Genomic DNA, 21,139 nt, shown 5'->3' with positions numbered 1-21,139 from the left:
AGGATATCTGGTTGCCATGGATGACTGAAGGGTCTGTTTCCGTGCTTTACAACTCTATGACTCTATTTAGCAAACCAAATAGGTAGAGGCACCATAGTCTTACAGACCATTAAGGCTGCTCTGTCATTAGGGAGAGATGAATGATGGTGGTTTAACCTGAGAGCCACCATGCTTCAGGTGAGGGGAGAGGTTGAGGAGAGTCCTTCAAGAAACCTCAACCAGTTTGGAAATTGAACCCACGTTGTTGGCATGACTCTGCATCACTAACCAGCCAACTGAACTAACCGATGCATTAAACCAAAATAGAATTTTTAAAACATAATGGTAATATAATTATGGGCATAGTTATCAAATGATACAACCAATCAAACAGTTGACTATTTGCAGTTTCTACCATCCCCAATTTATCTTACATATGTAATGCCTGCTATGGGCTCTTATGGCATACTTCTGGGCTGGAAGGACTGGGTACAAATCCCACCTACTTCAGAATTGTGTTGCGACATCTACGAAGAGATTGATTGAAAGAAAATCCAAAAGGCCCATTGTTCTTCCTGGATACAGACAACCATAGGGAGATAGTCAAACAAAGGCCTGGAACATGGAGATAGTAAGAACTGCCGATGCTGGAGTCAGAGATAACACAGTGCGGAGCTGGAGGAACACAGCAGGCCAGGCAGCATCAGAGGAGCAGGAAAGCTGATGTTTCGGGTTGGAGCCCTTCTTCAGAAATGGGGCTCTGCAATGGGGTTATAACTCACTCAGAGATAGTAAGAATTGCCGATGCTGGAGTCAGAGATAACACAGTGTGGAGCTGGAGGAGGTCCAGACCTGACACGTCAACTTTCCTGCTCCTCTGATGCTCCCTGGCCTGCTGTGCACCTCCAGCTCCACACTGTGTTATTTCTGCAACAAGGAGATTTGTTTTTGATACTCTTGTTAAAACTTTCTCAAAGACTAGTTTTTGCTTTTATTGGGGGACGGAGTGATAATTTGGTTTTCAGGGACATTTTTACAATCTCACTAATTTGTTTATGAGGTAATGTAGTCATGCAGTAATATAATCTCATGTTCTTGTGTTAAAATATGGAGTTTCGGGATTCATGAAGAAGCAGAATTAGGAAAAAGTAATAATATTCTGAATAATCATCACTGCTCCATTAAATTTAAAGTCATAACAACAACGTAAGCATTATATTTCTAGGCACCACTATATAATACAGACACTCCCAAGGTTACAAATGGGTTCCATTCTGGAAGTTGATTTGTATGCTGTCAGGACATAAAGAAGGCTATTGTAAAACAGTTGTTTATAAGTGTAGGAAATGGTGGTATATTGGGGCTTTAAGAGTATTCCACTGCATGGGATGGTGAATGTAAGGACAAGCATTCAACAATTTTTATTAACAAAATGACTGATAGACAGAAGAATTAGTCCCTGAATCTATCCAGCATCAAGCTCAAGATTCCATACTCAATGCATTGAATTTATTATTTTAGGAGCTTCAATTATTCTTGGCTCCCAGTTAGATGGATATTCCTTTGTTGACAGCTTTAAAACTGTACTCTGTCCCTCACAGCCTCTCCCCTCGTCGCGTCTCCATGCATTGCTGCCTCTGTCACATCACCTCTCCGTGCCCCACTACAGTTCATTGCTTTCCATCCTCTTCTCTGCAGCTTATTCCCCAACCCTCCCGCTCCATCCCACAGCCCCTTTTCACTCCGTCACCCCTTGCCCCTTTATCACTGTCCTTACCTGCTGCTTTCTTTCCTTGCTGCTTCCATGCCCATCCTGAAGCTGCTCCCCTTTCATCTCACGTCCTACATCCTCACTGTCACTCCCTCAACATAATTGAATCTTCCTTACACCACTTCAGTAAGTGCCTCACTGCCTCTCCCATCCCCTTGCAGCCACTTTGCTGTTGCCTATCTCCATTGTGACTTCATCCTGGACCCCTCTCTTCCCTGCAACGTCTCTCCCCTACAGCTACTATCACCATTTTTCTCCTACATTTGCTGCTGATAGGCTCATCATCACTTCCACACATAGGGAGACTTTTCTCTGATTATCCACCGAGAGAAAGTTCTGCTAAACATGTTGAGCGGGTGTGCAGTAAGAGCTATTTAAAGAGAATTTGCCTCTGCCCCCTATATATGAGTGGTGGCTGTTAGGTTGATGAATAGCCAATACCAGAAACAGACCCACAAGAAATTCCTCTGACCTCTCCACCCATTCTGTGAAATATCAAATGCAAGGGACTGAAGTGGAGTCTGAAACTGAGGGACAGGTTTTGTAATTAATCAAACTTTCACAGTTTGACTAATCAAACACAAAATGTATTTTAAACATGGACTGCTACTTCAGGAGCAAGTTCAAGAAGGCTAGCACTGAAGCTAAACTTTGCACAACTTTAATACTTATTTACAAAGTTACAAGTTATAAACATACTTACAAACTCTGTGTCCACAATTTTGGTCAGTGTCTATTTGTAAGTGTTTCATTGAATTACTAGTTAATGCCTCACTCGTCCCACCCATTCCTTTTCAAACCCTTGTATTACATCTTCTACTATGTCTTTGTCCACATATTTTTCTTTACTGCACAGGTTTTAAAGAGTAATATACAAGCCTTGAGGTGCAACATCCAATTAATCCAAAAGTATGGTTGACTGATGGCATTGATGAATAAAACTAATATTTCACGTGTCTTTTTCTTATTGTACTTTCAAAGTATATACTAAATAAAGTCTCTATTGATTATCATTTCTCTGGATGATTATACCCCCTCTCATATGGTCTTGTGCCCTTACAATTTCTCCTTCCTTTAACCTGGGTAGATTCCTTGTAGGATATTTCCAATTATAGCAATAAACTTGTTGTTTTTAATTAGACTCATTTATAATCTTGAAATTTGAACCTTGGAAGTAATTTTTTGGGTAGAATGGCAAGGGTGTTTTGACATTTCTTCCCATCAACTGTTCTGAAGGTGCTAAATCACACAATAATAAGGTAGATCTCCAGTTTATGGGTGTAATCTGAAAACTTCAATTTCCATTTAGCAGTATTTTGACTGTTCTAACTCCTTTTACATTTCAATGTTGAACTGAGGACATCTTGAGAAATCTGCTCCTATGATGCTGCTTGGCCTGCTGTGTTCATCCAGCCCTGCACCTTGTTGTCTCGGATTCTCATGCATCTGCAGTTCCTACTATCTCTAGGACCATATATGTATTTTTTTATATCAATTGAAGGGTTGTTTTCAGTTGGACCATGAATTTGAGTTCTCTCGACCTATGTAATTTAATGTATGATGATGGAGAAAACATTTTTCAAGCCTTGATCCAATATTAGAACGAACCAAAACTGCTGCACATATGTCTAACATAAAACATGTTTGTTTTCTCCATTAGGCTATCAGCACATTAATAGCTTCTGCATGGTTCCTTGTCTTGCCAATGGAACACATCTCAACATTACTAATTCTTTCTGTTTCATGCATCTTGCTATCTGTTGTGCACTTTTGCCTTGGCTTATTCTGTGCAAGCTCCTTGCTACAACAATGATCCTCATCCTTTCAAAAATGGCATTCAGCCTGTTGGCAAACTAATTTTGTGGCTTTGCTTATTCCCACCACATGCACAACAGTTGGCTGGAGACATTGATGAATATGCTCCCTGCCTTCCTTGCTTTTATATAACCACATTACTATTTTTAAATTAAACATACATTCCTGAAAGGATCATTTTTGGAATATGGTTCTCCCTGACAAGTAAAATCAACAATTACCCTGTTCTCAGAGCTCAGCTCTTGCCTGCCCAGTTGAACTGCCTTTGTTCAGGTTAAGCCATCTTTCAACATCAGGTGGTGATATAATGCTTCACCTGCTAAGTCTCCATGGGCAACTTTATCACCGGTCAGTTCTTTTGAGCTGCCGTACTTACAGTTTTCTGCAAATTTGTAGAGATACTTGATGAAAGCATCAATAATTTCACCTTGTCATTGCTTGAAACATTCTGATAACAGTAGAATCTTTTCCATACTTGGCATTTCATTTACTGCCATCATATAATATTCTTCATTCCGTTGAGCTAATAAGCAACACTTAAATTATCTGCAGAGCTGAGGGAATCTTTACTTTGTTGAAGAACTTTTCATTGTATTTTCTTCATGCCTGGAGACTGTAAGCAAGAGCAAGATCATGTGACATTATGTCATTCCTGTACTAATGAATACTCTGTACCATTAGCAAATCACAGAGTCAGAATGAACTTCATGTTATAAGAAACAGGCATGTCTTATCAATAGAACACCCAACCAATATCTGATGTTACACTTTGACCAATATAACCTCTTTACTGTCTCCAGTTTATGGTTTATTCTGATCAAGTATGAACTGTACAGATACTTTAGATTTCCTGTACTCAGGTCTTTCTTCTCCTCTGAGGATTACACTGTTTTTCTCTGCTTATCTGACAGACTATTTGGCTTGCATGAGAATGAATGTCCTTTGGATTGTAATAAATCTTGCAAGGGTGCATCAGAAATACCTACAACTATGGGGTCTCTGAATAATTCTGTCTTCAACTGTCTGTGTTCAGTCTTCTCAATGAGCTTGTAAAGGGCCTTAATGAAATCATATATTGTGTAATGTTAGGTTTCTGACTCAGATATCTTAGTTTCATTCACTCTAAAGTTTTGATTTTGAATTAGTGCTGTATAGGTTTCTGTCTCTGTATATGAAGGTGTTTAATAATTAATTTGTAAGTATTTCTATACCCATAGTGATATATTTTTAAGAGAAAAAGCATTGGACATAGAGTTCTTAGTATGTCATGGAATTTTGTTTTCATTCAGAGAGCCTGCCTGTATAACACACAAAACAACACTTTTCAATGTATCTCAAGGCATGTGACAACAACAAATCAATCAATCAGTTTTACGAACGATCTGCATAAACATGATGCATTAGACTTCGGTTAGAAACATTTGGAATTGTGGGCTTTTTTGGACTTAGGGAAATAGTCATTGCTAGAAGAAAACTTTTGGTTTCAGTTTGGTACTTTGCATTAGCCTTGACTGAAGTTGGATGTATAAAACAGTTGCTCTGAGAATAGGAAATAGTTTATGACTTTTAAGAAATGGGATACCTCAGTGTAAGGAGCTAAGTTTGAAAGTTGCCAACCAGATATACTAGATTTAAACCCTGAAGGAGTTATTTGAGGCTGAGAAAGTCTGTGTTGTTTAAAGACTCAAGGAAGAGACAATCAGATATTCAAGATTGTGAATTGAAGCCACGGTTAAATTAAACCCTGCGAATGTGGGAGAAAGGAATTCTCTTTGGCGTTTCTGTACTGTAAGGCGGTGCTGTTAGGATTTAGGGATTTATTACTGTGTGTTTTGAAATCTTAAATCTCACGTTATAGGAAACATGTTTAGTTTGTTCTAGTATATCTTAACTTCCTTTGTGTAATAAGCTTGATCTGTTGATAAAGCCAAATGTGCAGCTTTGCATGTTTGTATTTAAGTGAAAGCCAAAATAAGACCAAAATGTGACCTATCAGGCCAGATGTCTGTTTGGGATTTGTCTTGTCCAATGGAAGCTTGTCCAGGATTTTGAATCCAATGGATTGAGACTTGTGTCTTTCTTTTAAATTAATCATTAGGTGCGATTTGGATATAAACCAAATGTTTTGTGGTTAAGCTTATTGAACTAAGTTTAAAGATGCTTTTGAACATTGTTAAGAATTGTCCAGAAGTGGTAGATCTAAATGTGGATTATTTGAAAACTTAAGTAAGGAATTTAACAGATAAACTGAAGGTAAAATTAAAGAAAGTTTTCATAGTGTTGAGATGCTTCAGGTGATTACCGAGCATTTAGAATCAGAAGAAAGGAAATTGGAAATTGGGATGTTACAGTTAGAATTAAAAGAAAAAGAGAGAGGAGGTGAATTGAAATAACTAGACTTAGCCAAGAAAGAAAACCAGATAGACACAGAGTTAAGAAATAAAACTAAGAACTGTGGATGCTGGAAATCTGAAATAAGCCAGAAATTGCTGAAGAAACTCAGCACATCTGGCAGCATCTGTGGAGAGAAAGCAGAGCTGATGTATTTTCAAGTCCAGTAAACCTTCTTCAGAACTGATAGTAGCTCGGATAAGATTGGTATATATGCTGAAGACAGCATATGGGCAATGGAGTGAACAGATAGGTGAAGATGGAGTCTGAAAAGAGAATGACAGTTAATCAGACAAATGGATAGACAATAATATGTCAGGAAGAAAGAGAAGTTGGTAATGGAGACCGTAAATAGGTTAAAATAGGTTGGCTGTGCTGAAAGCAGCCAAGTCAGGGGTGTTGGCGCAGGTGGTAGGGTAAAGGACACAGAAGAATGTGTTCAGGTTCGAAGATGATTAAACTCAATGTTGAGTCCTGAATGCTCCAGGGTTCCCAAGTGGAAAATGAGATGCTGTTATTCCAGTTTGCATTGAGCCTCACTGGAGCAGTGCAGCAAGCCCAAGACAAAAATGTTGGCCAGGAAATACAGCAGTGAATTGAAGTGGCAGGCACTGGAGTCTCGGGGTCACTTAATTTAAGAAAACTTGAAATAGACAGGGAGAAAATCAAAGATGATGATGAAACTTGAGAAAAATGTAAAGCAGAGGGAGTGTGAATTTAAAAAAAAAGAAATCCAAAGAGATAGGATAATTAGAGAATATAGTCTGGGCAAAGAAAAGCTTTGAGCAAAGATGAAAGGAGGCAGTAATAAGAGATAACAAGGTGTAGAGCTGGATGAGCACAGCAGGCCAAGCAGCATCAGAGGAGCAGGAAAGCTGACGTTTCGGGCCTAGACTCGTCTTCAGAAAAAAAAGGAGGCCGTAATAACTTGTGTTTTCACTGAGGGACGGAATTTACCTGAAAATCTATGCTTAATGCCTAAGTTTACTGAGGAGGGAGTCAAAGATATTTTTCCTCATTTGAGAAGGTGGCTGAACAAAGTGGCCAAAAAAAGTTCGGACTCTAGTTGTACAGAGTGTTTTGATAGGAACAGCAATGGCTGTGTACTTCAGTTTGTCATAAGAGCAACCTACAGAGTACAAAGGTATCAAAGAAGCAAAACTCAATGTTTATGAGTTTATGGCTGAAACTCACCAATTAAGATTTAGGACAACAAGAGAGAAATGTAATTAGACATTACTAATGTCCTTTAGGGAAGGAAGCTGTCATTTATACCTGGTCTGATCTACATGTGACTCCAGATCCACAGCAATGTGGTTGACTCTTAACTGCCCACTGGGCGATTAGGGATGGGCAATTAGGGATGTGTAAAATATTATTGGCCTGGCCAGTGTTGTCCATGTCCCATGAATGAACAAAAAGAAAACTGCTCGTACTTTCAAGGGAGAAACAGATGGTTTTAGGTCACTCATGCAAGAGGAAAATTTTGAGATTGTGAGGGAAATTCTGATCATAGCAGAATTCAGAAATAACATTCCTGCAAATTTGAAAAATAGTTAGATGAGCATTAAATGTTGAAGATCTGAAAACCAGCAGTTCTGGCAGATATGTGTAATATGTCGCCCATATATCAGTGGGGAATGTGGGTATCTACAAAGAAATTGAGGAACAGAAAATCTGTGGAGGGAAGTTTTAGACAGAAGACAGAAGATTATTAAAGTAATAAATGAGCAAAGCTATAACCAGAAAGTGATATAAAGAATTTAACATGTTTCCATTGTAATACGATTGAACACACTAAAGCTAACTTCTGGAAGTTAAAAATGAGATTGATAGCAGTAGTAGGAATGTCAAAGGAAATTTAAGGAAAACAAATAGGTGTTAAAACTGTAAAAGTAATGTAAAGAAAATGAATTTCTTTAGAATATATGAAAAAGGGAGAGATGGCTCTGGACAGTCTTGCAAATTTTATGTTTTGGATTTTCACAAGGAAAACCAAACTACTGGAGGCTCTGAGTGTTTATCTTAAAAGGGTAATATTTCCTTACACTTCAAATCCAAGAGGTAAACGAATAAAGAAATTGAGAGTGGCTATTCATCTACCAGGGGAATTAATGAAGAGGAGCTGAGAGGTCCAGTCTTGAATTGCTCTTTCCGGCAAGAAGTTTGCAAAGAAAAAGAAGTATCTCATAGTCGTAGCACTGAAAACCAAATTGTGAGATCAGCATATTTTGGTTGTTTGTTCAAAGGCAGCCTTAGAAAGAGTCTGATGAGAGAAAATTGAATGTATGGACAAAACTGAAGTTGTATGTGTTTAAAGCAACTGGCTGACCTAAAAATTCAGATCAATGTCAACTGGAAGAACCAAATAGTTATTTCTGGCCTTGATAAAAAAGGTAAAATTGCCATGGTCCTACTGGACCATAAGGTTACTTGCTTGTTACAGAGAGATGACTGTTGAGAAAAGAGTCCTTCATTGTAACATCAGCTGATGCAGGAATTGAACCCATGTTGTTGGCATCACTCTGCATTAACTATCCAGCCAACTGACCTAACCCCTGCCCCTCAATAACATTGTCTGTTAAAAACAAAATATATCTTACATTAAGTTCCTCAAAAAGGAATAATGACACTTGCAATCAACTTCCAACCTAAAGATGTCTGTTGCATTTGTTAGTGAATAAATTGCCACATCGTCATAGTTCTCAGCTGACCATCTTAAAGGCATTAACCAAATTACTTTAAAGTAGGTTATGTCTGCAATAATGATCAAGGAAATATTGCACAAACTATTAACACTTGTATGGTGATATGGACTATTCTGCAATAATTTTCATATTATATTTCTTTGGAGATATTGAACAAAGCAATGAAAATACTTGAACAAAAGTTCAGCAACTTTCTTGCATTAACTGCATTCCAATAGCTCTGAAAAGAAACTCCAAATTTGGATCTTTTATTTCACTAGCCTCTCACTTTTGTTGGTCTGTAACTTCTGTTCTTGCTACTCCGTGCTCTCCAAAGCTTAAAGGTCCCTTCTCTGCGTTACTTCCTTATCCAACCATCCACTGTCTTGTTGCAATTATCCTACTGGTAGGTACAGTCTCTGATCAGCTCACAAGAGTCTCACTATCACATTTCCTTCTTTCTTCCATTAAAGAGAAAGTTGTGCAAAAAGGTAAGAATGGCACCTGGAGATGTGGTAAGTTTATGGGGGCTGATGGGGGAGGTTGTGGGTAAGGAGATGTTAGGTTTGTGAGGCAGGACTTCTAACTGTCATGTACTGAACTAGGCCAATGGAGCCAGATGTTACCCATGTTAACATCCACTTGCCTACGTTTTCTTCGGAGGCAGAGGCCGCAGCTTTGCCACTACCCTTCCTGTCAACTCAACATGAAAATACCTCGCGCAAGCACTGCCAGGCAGGAAGCAGGTTCACAATATCTAGAAGTGGTGTTTTTTTCTATTCCCCACTCAAGCCTTGGTCCGAGTGATCTGAGCTGTGACGATTCGAGTTAAGAACAAATGACAGCTGTAATTATATAAGTATTATTGAAATATATCATTTTCTCTGAATGTTTTGTTTTAAAAATGCTATAAATGTCTTCTTTGATAATTAATTTGATGATTAAATCAAAGAAACAAACTAGTGACTTAATTGGATTTGCAAAACTTTGCAATGTCTCATCTGAATTTCTGACTTGAATGGTGCCCCTTAAAATGACTTCAAAAGATTAATTGTGTGTCCCTGAAAACACTGACACAACCTATGTTTTCAGGACAAATCTAAGGGCTCTTGTGGTGCAGTTGCTAGTATCCCTACATTTGAATGAGGTGGCCAGGGTTCATGTCCCAACTCTTCCACAAGCTCGTAATGACATTTCTGAACAGGTTGATTAGAAAATATATTTAAGGGAAAACCTTTGCTGCCTTTATTTGGAATGGAAAGTTAAGTGGAAGAATTGCATTAGGAAGACCAATGTCAGTTTACATGGCTCGAATCCATAAAAGCTGCATTGGTTGTAATGAACTCTTGTTACAAGCAGAGCAGTTATCAGCATGTTACTGGTAGTCAGCAGTATTTATGTCTCGTTAGCCTAGGTGCAGTTCTTGAAAGTACACTCACATTGCTAATGGTTTTAAGGTAATTAACATGGTTGCAAGCTCCATGATAAGCTTGTACAGCTTAATGAGCAGCATAAAGCTATGACAGACCCAAGAGAGCAACAATGACAATGAACTTCCATAACTTTGCACTGTCAGTAGAGGACTATTCCAACAACTTATTCAAATGCTTGTTGGGTGGGCCTTACTTAAAGGAGCCATATCTATTGAATAAGCACAACTTCTGTTGCCAACTTGTGCTGACTTCCTGCCATAATAACATGCGAATAAATACTTAACGTTATCATTTAAGTCAAGTATATAGTATTTGTTTCATATACTGTGCTGTTTGAAATAATAGCCAGCTTTGAGTTGACATTGAACTGGGTTTAGGTGTTTGATCTTTGTTTCTGATGTTTGATTAATTGATTTACCTGATACATTGCCAACAATCTCTAAGAATTTTATTTGATGATGTGCAAAATTTAGAGGAGGTAGCAGTGCTGAGTACTTTGTCCCGTCTGAAGGAAGAGTCCTTGGGTGGTGGCGCAGTTTAGAAGATAGAAACAGCCCAACGCCAACTGGTGAAGGAGTTAGCACTGCAGAAGTGGCTTTCCACTCAGGGCCGAGAGCACAATTTCCATACGTTATGTTTACAAAGGAAACACAATTTTGATGTTTTGTCCTCTCTTGTATGTATGCTGCCTATGTTAGCTGGGAAGGTCATACTGTCCAAGAAATAGTGCGTCTCCACAAATGGTATCAAGTATATAACCCTATACCGGCCAATTGGAGGTACAGCAAAGCTTGGCAATAATGGTCATATTATTTTTCTCCATCTATCAGAGTCAAAAAGTGGTTTGGTTTTGAGGTACTTCATCTAACAGTCTGGCAGAGAACCCAGTAAACTCCTTATGATCATGGTAGGCAGATGTTGTGAGTATCAAGTATGCTTTGGAATAGACTATTCAGCTTACCTAGATTCAAACCATTCTCTATCAAGCATCCAGCTATTACTTATTTTTCAACTTGTGTAGATTCAAAGCATCAAACCCATGCTCTTCAATTGAGCTGTTTCTGCTTTTACTTTTTCTTTGCAAAAGCAAACATTGGGCTGCATTTTAAAAGCTAACCTTTTAGTACAAATTAGCAATAATATGAAAATTTCTGTCTGTGAATCCAAGAGAAGGTTAAGTTTGAAAATAGGTGTCATTTTATTGCACTTGAGAGTGTTTTTCTGGTGTTGGAATTTAAGTACATTAGATAGAGTTGAAGGAATACATGCAATCGGTGTTATACCTGACGTAGAATATGGGAATAGCTGGCAAGACTAATCTCTGTTACCAATCCCTAATTTCCCTGGAACTGAGTGACTTGCTTGGGCTATTTCAGGGGGTAATTAAGAGTAAATCACATTTCTGTGGATACGGAGACAGATCAGGAACAGGTGTCACATTTCCTTCTTTTGGGGCACCAATGAGGTAAATGGATTTTTACAACAATCGGTGATAGTAATGGTGACCATGAAACTGAGGGTAGTTTTCAATTCAAGATTTTGTAGGTTAAATTTAAATTCTACCAGCTGCCATGGTGGGATTTGAACCCAAGTCCCTATCGTATTAAAATAAAAGCAAAAGACTGTAGACGATGGAAATCTAAAATAAAGACAGCAAACGCTGGAGAAACTAAGCAGGTCTGAAAGCATCTGTGGAGAGAGACAGTTAACATTTCAAAATGCTGACTCTGTTTCTCTCTGCAAGGATGCTGCCAGACCTGCCGAGTTTCTTTCGTATTTTCTGTTTTTATTCCTCAAAGCCTGAGCCTCTGCTTTACTAGGCCAGGGACACTGCCAAAAGACCACCATCTCTCCCTATTCTGCAACTAACCTACAGCAAACATTCATTCTCTAATTTTAAATGAATTGTTGGTCTAAAGAAAGAAGGGGTGACATGGTGGCTCAGTGGTTAGCACTGCTGCCTCTCAGCGCCAGGGACCTAGGTTTGAATCCAGCCTCAGGCAACTGTCTGTGTGGAGTTTGTACGTTCTCCCTATGTCTGTGTGGGCTTTCTTCAGATACCCTGGTTTCCTCCACAATCCAAAGATGTGCAAGTTAAGTGGATTGGCCATGCTGAATTGTCCATGGATGTGCAGGGTGGGTGGATTAGCCATGGGAAATGCAGGATTGCAGGGACAGAGTAGGGTTGGTGGGTCTGAATGAAATCCTTTTTGGAGGGTTGGTGTGGACTGAATGGGCCAAATGGAGTCCACGCTGTAGTGTTTCTACGATTCTAAAGAGCTTTACCAAATTCTGAACTATGTTGTATCAGACACAGAAGGAGGATTTCAGTGGATCATTTTTAATTTACAAACATTAACTTTGGCCTAGAGCACATTCTATGCTATATGTGCAATACCACAATGCAGTCAAGGGGGATGTTATGGTAGTACAGTGGTCATTTTTTCTTTACCTTTTCTACAGGCTCAGGTTTAAGAAGAGGATCTATGGTTGACGTTAATCAAAAGGGTAGAAGTTTGGTTCTCTGTCAGTTTCCGTTGGTTACAGTCCATGTCTTCACTTTAATGTACGATTAAGGTTTGATTGCAATGTCCCACAGCTTGCTTGAATCTATGTTTGCGCTGTTGTTCTCTATAGAATAAAATCAAATTTTCATCCTGTAATCCTCAAGCCTCTGTGCAGTTTTATAGGTGAATTTCTCTAGATTAGGAATGAGACCATTTAAAATTTGGAGTGTTCCATGTGCTGCCTTATTACAATAGTTAACATTTTTAGAACATATACAAAAAATCCCCAAGCTACCTGATTTTCAGACCCAGGTTGATAGAAAGTTCAAGCCAGCTTTCTGTGCTTAACAATTAGGGGAGGCAATGGCCTAGTGGTATTATCACTGAAATGTTAATCCAGAGACATGGGGGAAAGAAAACTCTGGTATTAAGAATCTAATGATGACTATGAATCCATTGTCAGTTGTTGGGGAAAAACCCATCTTTTTCACTAAAGGCTTTTAGGGAAGGAAATTGCCATCCTTACTTGTTCTAGCCTACATGTGACTCCAGATCCACAACAGGGTGGTTGACTCTTACCTGCCCTTGGGCCACTAAGGGATGGGCATAATCGTTATTGCCAGTGATGCCCTCATCCTGTGACTGAAAATAAAATCACTATTTATTGCAGGTAATTAGATTCTAGCTACATGTGAATAATTAGAATAACTAGGCTCAAAAACAATTAGGATTATAACTCCACTTTACACACAAAACTCACACACAGGTGGAGTGTGAGTGGAAAAGGTAAGTCGACACCTGATGTTTAATGTACATGTTGAAAAATAAATAGTTCAGCTTGAGAAATTGACAGGGAGGGAAACAACATGAATCATTGAAGATTGTGGCTTTGGTTTTCCAAGTATGTAGTTGGAGATAATTGTCTTTGCCACATCTTTACTAACTTCTGTTAGTAAATTATATTATTGACTATTATTTCAGAAAGACTTTAGCAACACAAGACAGGATTTTAGGATTCAAAACTCTTGGTTTGGGGTCAGGTAAAACATAAAATCTTAAACCTTACCTTAACCCCAGGTAATTTCCAAGCAATCTACTTCTGAGTTGAATGGAGGAGGAAGAAGGGCAGGTTCTGTAAATGACGCCCAGAGTGTTTGTTGGCAATTCAAGTATTTCAGCGTGGTTTGGCAACCTTTGACTCAATCCGTTTTTCAGGTTTTGCAGTGAACAGACAGGTTTTCTGGCACCTGGAAAACCCAAAAGTGAAAGGGAGGGAAAGACAACTTTGATAAGAAGGTAAGTGCTTGTGGGCTAAGTGAATTAATGCTTTCTCTCCTCCTACTATACCCTTCCTTCAGACATGTACACATATAAATGGAGTAATAATCCTCTGTAAGCCACTTAACTTTATATTGTATATTTCTCTTTGAATACTGTAATTTATTTTACTGGTTGATGCGGAGATCTGTGTGAAGAATTTGTCTTACCGTGTAGGACTAGAACATCAAAGAAGAACCTACCCTGACTGAAGGATTACACTGTGGGTTTGAGAAGAAGAAGGCAGAATGGGAAATTTGATCAAGGTGGACTTGCTAATATCAGCAATTGATTTAAACATCTGAAGGTGCTACCAAAAGAAGGAAGGAGACTCATGAGCCCTTAGACACCATAATTATGCCTCCTCTGCTGTAGCACTAGACATTGATAAGTGTGTTGGAGATAACACAACAAGTCTGTGTTTGTTCAACGATGGTGATTGGGTTTGGACCCAGAGAAAGCACATCGGGCAGAAGCTTCAAGGTGATGGGATTTAAAAAAATTAATTTGGCTAAAACTGGGTAATAACTTATGGAACAGTCTTATTAAGAAAGAGGTATGAAAAAAGACTTTGAAAAGACTTGTTGCTGCAGTGGGTAGCGTGGTTTGATCCAATATTCCGAAGAAAAGCTTAGAGATTTGTTGACAAATTGATAATCTTAGATGGAAACTAGCTCGTAGGACTTCTAAAACAGCCAGTGTCATTGTGAGTATATATTACTGCTTTATGTTTAAATAAAGATGCACCTTGTTAGCATAACGTATCCAAGGTGTCGTATACTATTGAGATCTACAGTGGTTGCGAGCAACTTTAGACCAGTGAGAAGATCTTAAAAATTTTGGCAAGCTGTAGCCAGGAGTTTTGGAAATGGCAAAATGTATTGTGGATGTGTTGCTCTCAAAATACATGGCAGGGAAATTACTACTGAAGCAGAAGTGGGTCTGGCTTGTTCTGGAGGCAGACAGCTGAAGTTGTTGGGTTATTTTAGAGGTGCATAGTCTAGTAAGTAAGTTACAAGAATGCACAGAGGGCTCCCTTTTGAAACCAATGTAGGATCAAAGGCTACTGAGGCACTTGAGGCCTACAAAAGCTGATATTTTCTTCTGAAAGACTGACAACTCAAAAACTAACATCAAACTCAAAGGACTATGATGATATGTTCAATTCCAATTGACTGCAGTGGATTCTCATGATCTTGATAAAAAAAAATTGGAACATAGAACATAGAACAGTATAGCACAGTACAGGCCCTTCGGTCCACAATGTTGTGCCGAATTTTTACCCTAATCCTAAGTTCCATCTAACCTCCACCCCTACCTTATACTATCATCCAAATGCCTATCTAATAGCCGCTTAAATGCCCCTAATGAGGCCGACTCCACTACCCTCTCTGGCAATGCATTCCACATCCCTACCACACTCTGAGTAAAGAACCTACCTCTGATATATCCCCTATATCTACCTACACTCACTTTAAAACTATGCCCCCTCATAATAGCTACCTCCACCCTAGGAAAAAGTCTCTGGCTGTCTACTCTATCTATACCTCTGATCATTTTGTACACCTCTATCAAGTCATGTCTCATCCTTCGTCGTTCTAAAGAGAAAAGCCCTAGCTCTCTCAACCTTTTCTCGTGAGACCTTCCCTCCATTCCAGGCAACATCCTGGTAAACCTCCTCTGCACCTTTTCCAACACTTTCACATCTTTCCTGTAATGAGGCGACCAGAACTGGACATAATACTCCAGATGTGGCCGAACCAGGCTTTTGTATAGCTGGAGCTCTGATTGAACTCAATCCCTCTATTAATGAAAGCTAACACACCATATGCCTTCTTAACAACTCTATCCACCTGGGTGGCAGCTTTCAGGGAACTGTGAACATGAACCCCAAGATCCCTCTGCTTTTCCACACTGCGAAGAATCTTTCCGTTAACCCTGTATTCTGCTTTCAAGTTTGTACTTCCAAAATGAATCACCTCACACTTTTCAGGGTTAAACTCCATCTGCCACTTCTCAGGCCAGCTCTGCATCCTAGCAATGTCCCTTTGTAACCTAGAACAGCCCTCCTCACTGTCCACAATGCGACCTTCGTATTGTCTGCGAACTTGCTAATCCACTCCTCCACTCCTTCATCCAAATCATTTACAAAAATCACAAATAGGAGAGGACCCAGAACAGATCCTGTGGTACACCACTCATAACTGAGCACCATGTTGAATATTTTCTGTCCACTACCACCCTTTGTCTTCTAAGGGTCAGCTAATTCTGAATCCAATCTGCCACATTTCCCCCTATCCCCTGCCTCCTTACCTTCTGCATGAGCCTACCATGGGGAACCTTATCAAATGCCTTACTTAAATCCATGTATACCACATCCACTGCTCTACCTTCATCCACTGTTTGGTCACCTCTTCAAAGAATTCAATAAGGTTTGTGAGGTATGTTCTACCCCTCACAAATCCATGCTGACAATCACAAATCAAACTGTGCCTTTCCAAGTGATCATAAATCCTATCTCTCAGAGCCCTTTCCAATAATTTGCCCACCACTGACGTAAGACTAACTGGCCTATAATTTCTGGGGTTATCCCTATTCCCTTTGTTGAACAAGGGAATGAAGTTTGCCTCGCTCCAATCTTCCGGCACTATACCCGTGGACAGTGAGAACGAAAAGATCATCGCCAAAGGCCCAGCAATCTCTACCCTCGCTTCCCATAGAATCCTTGGATAAATCCCATCAGGCCCGGGGGACTTATCTATCTTCAACTTCCTCAAAATTCCTAGCACATCTTCCTTACTAACATCGACCTCCTCTAGCCTACCAGCCTGTTTCACACTGTCCTCCTCTACAACTAGGTCCCTCTCAGTTGTGAATACTGATGAAAAGTATTTATTAAGGACCTCTCCTATCCATGCATTCCATACACTGGTCTTCTGTGATAATTCAAGATTAAAATAAAATAGGACAAGCTTTATATTAGTAAGGTAAAGTCATCATAGTCCCAGAAGGCTACTATCATAGAGTGATGACTGTTGGCAAATTTAACATGAGGATCACCATGGCTAAAGTAAGGGTAAGAAGGTGGGACCTTCATGGTGACCTCAGCTACCACAGAGATTGAACCCATGCTGTTGGCATCACGAGCTGGCTGTCGAATCAACTGAGCTAATCAACCTCGTTGCTAAGGTACAAACGCCAGCAATACACTTGACTCAAAGTCAATGTATTTTTCCATCTCTCAGCTGCTCTGCTCCCGAGTATGAGGAAATGAGATGCCATTCATCACAACATTAGGAACATGAATCATTAATCAACATTCTATTTTGCTGTCCTGTGAGACCGCCAGGATGGAATATGGCAAACTTAAATCAGTTCAAGAAACGATGCAATGATGCATGAAACACTGTTTTAACCATCAACTGAATCATTGCATTCAGATTTGGGCACCACACTTCAGGAAGCATATACAGATTTTAGTGAGAGTTCGGATATAATTCGTAAAAATGTTCCAATGATGAGGAACTTCAGTTCTGTAGATTGGAGAAGATGGGAATGTTTTCCTTGGAGAATTGAGAGGATAGTAGATAGAGGTAATCAAAATGATGAGAAGGCTGCTCAGAGTAGATAGGAAGAGATTACTGCCATTGACACAGGATTTGAGTCCTAGAGAATACATATTTAAGGTAACTGGCAAGAGAAGCAAGGCTGACATGAGGAAAAACTTTCACGTAGCATGTGGTTGAAATGCTCTGGAATGCACATCCCGGGAGTATGGTGGAGGCGGGTTGAAACAAGGCATTCAAGATGTAATTGAATTATCATCTGAAAAGGTAGAGCTATGGAGAAAGGTTAGGGGTGTGGCACTTAGAGAGCTGGCACTGAAACAATGTGTCAAGTAGCCTCATTCTATACTGTAACCATTACATGAAAATTGGTCTGAAATCAAATCTGGCAATTCAAATGTTCCACTGGTCAGTGAATGAAGCAACTTCTCCTCTCTGGAGATTTGGAAAGACAAGGCTTGTTGCAAATCAGGCTTTCAGCTTGAAAGTATGTTAGAGTTGGGATCCCCCTAATATCATCCTAACCCCACCGTAAAATCAGCCAGCTGAAGGTACGTTAATTTCCATGCTCATAGAAGGAATACACAGCAATAGCAGCAGGCTAATCAGTTTCTTGAGTCTTGGAGACAATAAAGACTGCAGACGCTGGAAGCCAGTGTCTATAGATGTGAGGCTGGAAAAGCACAGCAGGTCAGACAGCATCCGAGGATCAGGAAAGTTAATGTTTCGGGCTGAAACCCTTTGTGAGGACATCTCCTGAGTGTGTTCTGTTATACAGATAATGCATCATGGCTTCTCTGAATAGAACTTAAAGCTAATACTTAAACCCATTAGATTCAGCATCAAATGGTCTGTTGGATTATGGTTTATAAATATGACCCTTAGCTTTAGCTCTAATTTCTGAAAGAGTAATGTTGACTGTTTTCAGACATCTGCTAAATGGTTTAATTCTGAATTTAATCGCTGCATCTTTAAGTCCTGTTCAATTTGACAGTATAACAGATAAAAGCCAAAATATACAGACCTTTGTCACTGATTGCACTGGTATCCAGACTTCAAAGAGACACCATTTATACACCAACATAGAAACTAGGAGTAGGAGTAGGCACTTTGAGCCTGCTCCACCATTCACTATGATCATGGCTGATCCTCTGTCTCAATACCATATTCCTGCTATTTCCCCTGATCCTTGATGCCTTTAAAATCTGTACAGCAGTGTGCTACGCCAACTTCATGCCTGGCACATGTGCCAGTAGCTTACCCACCAAACACATTGCATGTGCAGCTATGTCTCAAAGTCATTGGTGTACAACCCTTGCCAAAGTCCATACAGGTCACGCAGGGGACACTGGCACAGTAAGTCAAGGGTAACTTCTGATTCTAGTGCACAGGTATCAGACATGCTTAGGCGTTCATTTGTAGCGGCCTGAAACCTTGGCAGTATGCTACAGTCAGTTAAGTAGTTCCATAGCGGCCAGTCCAAGTTTGGAATAGTACAATCGAAGAGATTGGCAGCCACCAGTCAGGGGCGTGGAAATGTCCTGTCTGGGGTTGTCTGGTTAGGCCTTTCAAATAGGTGGGCCTCTTTCAGTCTGTTGGGTCCGGACATCGAAATTAAGGGGGATCTGGGGAGCCAGGGGACTGCTTCTATGACAGTGAGATATAGGAATGCACTCATGATGACTGGACAGTGCAATCAAGGAGAAAGGGGTCGGAAATTGTGGCCAGGAGCAACAGTAATGAGAAAGGGATATCCGGTAAAATATGGAAGAGAAAGGCTCAGGTGGGGAGGGGCGGTGTTTGTCCAAGGTCAGGTTCAAGAAGGGGTCCCAGAGTATGACCACACTTGGCATGGTCACCTTATATGCCAGAGGCTGCCAGGGGCCGGTAGGCAGCTGTAGGCTCTTGGAGATGGGTTGGTCTGTCAGCTGGGGAGGTGCTATGGGGTTTTACAGGGACGGTGATCAGAAAGGGGATCTGGATGTTAGGACACATTGTGGCACAGGCTGAATGCCATTGCAGTGGATGATCCGATGTTGCTTGACATTTTGCTATGCAACATGACCACACCTGCAGTGGGCTGAGTAACTGTCGTGACTTGTTACAGATAGGGCTGCAGGTCCCAGGATGCCAGGTATTTTAAAGGGGAAGCACATTACGTAGGTCACAGATCTATGGATTCCTGAATCCCTAGCAATCTGAATGTATTGACCCCACATGTATTACATACCACTGTACCTTGTACATAGACATCCACCTTTTTTTAAATTCATTAACGGCATTGCTGGCTAGGCAGCATTTATTGCCCATCCCTAATTACCCAGTGGGCAGTTCAGAGTCAACTGCATTGCTGTTGGTTTGGAGTCACATGTAGGCCAGACCAGGTAAGGATGGCAGTTTCCTTCTCTAAAGGACATTAGTGAACCAGTTGGGTTTTTCTCCAACAATCAACAATGGATTCATGGTCATCATTAGTCTCTTAATTCCAGATATTTTATTGAGTTCAAATTGCACCATTTGCTGTGGCAGGATTTGAACCCAGAATGTTATCTGGGTCTCTGGATTAACAGTCCAGCGATAATACCATGACGCCATCGCCTCCCCCACATTCACACCAACACCCTTGTAGGCCGAGGTAAGAGAATGAGTAGAGATTATCCACCTCAAGGGGCAAGAGTGTTGATCCTCCCACTTCATCTTAGTGTAGTCCCTGGTTCTGCAGCGGGAGTGGATGGAGGGAGCTGGGAACATGTTAGAGAGAGGGAAGCATCCAGCTCTTCCCCACATTGATAGCAGTCTCTCTGTTCTCTGCAGTCAAGACTCATGGTAAACCTGAAGAAAACCTGCTTATCTTTCCATTGGTGTAAGCTGAGACTTGTAGCAGATCAGTCAGACATATTTTATGAGTGAACCAGCCTCTTTGTGTCTCTCACCAACCAGTGAAAGAAACCAGAGAAAGATGACTGAAGCAATATGCAGGTAGCAGAAAAGTCATTAAGATCATCTCAACTACTGAACCTGAGAACAAAGATGACTGAACTATCTTTCCAATCTTTCCCTTCAGTCCATAATCTAGTTTATCCTGTCTGTTTGAGGTGTGTATGTGTGAGAGTGAGTTTATAAGGGGGCTGAAATTTTACTGACTGTATGCCAGTCATTTATAACTGTTTACCTGTGGATGGAGTCAAATTACTTGTAATAAACAGTGATTCTTGTTCACCACAGAAACAGAAACCGGCTCTGTGCTTTCTATCAACCTGTGTTTAAATGTCATGTAAATTGGGGATGTATATGTACTTCATAAAGTTGTTATCTTTTGTGATGATTCCTGGAAAAGCTTGCTCTGTCCCAATGAGTCATAACATTTTCTATATACTGTTTAGTCATTGAACTTTCTGCATATTGGTGAAAAAAAAATTCTTCTGGATGTAAGTTATCTTGCACACTGAAACAATGCCAGATAATATTTGGGCAGTTAAAATCCCCTACTATTACTCCCCTATTATTCTCATATTTCTGTAAAATTTGATTCCATGTTATACATACTTAACTTCTAAATAAATCAGATCACTTGGCTTATGGGTGGTTGTAAACTTCGGCTCCAAAATCTTAAAGCGGCTTAGGGAAAATTAGAACAGCCACTGCTACTATAACTTTTAAGAACTGACTAGCT

General features: G+C 40.0%; 1 pseudogene; it reads right to left on the bottom strand.

The window, feature by feature from the left end:
• LOC109910932 overlaps window positions 1-21,139 on the bottom strand; it is a 496,846-nt pseudogene that overhangs the window by 326,034 nt on the left and 149,673 nt on the right.

This window comes from Rhincodon typus, chromosome 2, assembly GCF_021869965.1.
Source record: "Rhincodon typus isolate 14 chromosome 2, sRhiTyp1.1, whole genome shotgun sequence".
NCBI classification, from domain to species: domain Eukaryota; kingdom Metazoa; phylum Chordata; class Chondrichthyes; order Orectolobiformes; family Rhincodontidae; genus Rhincodon; species Rhincodon typus.
The sequence above is the reverse complement of the archived record's forward strand: the minus strand, read 5'-3'. Positions and strand labels throughout refer to the sequence as shown.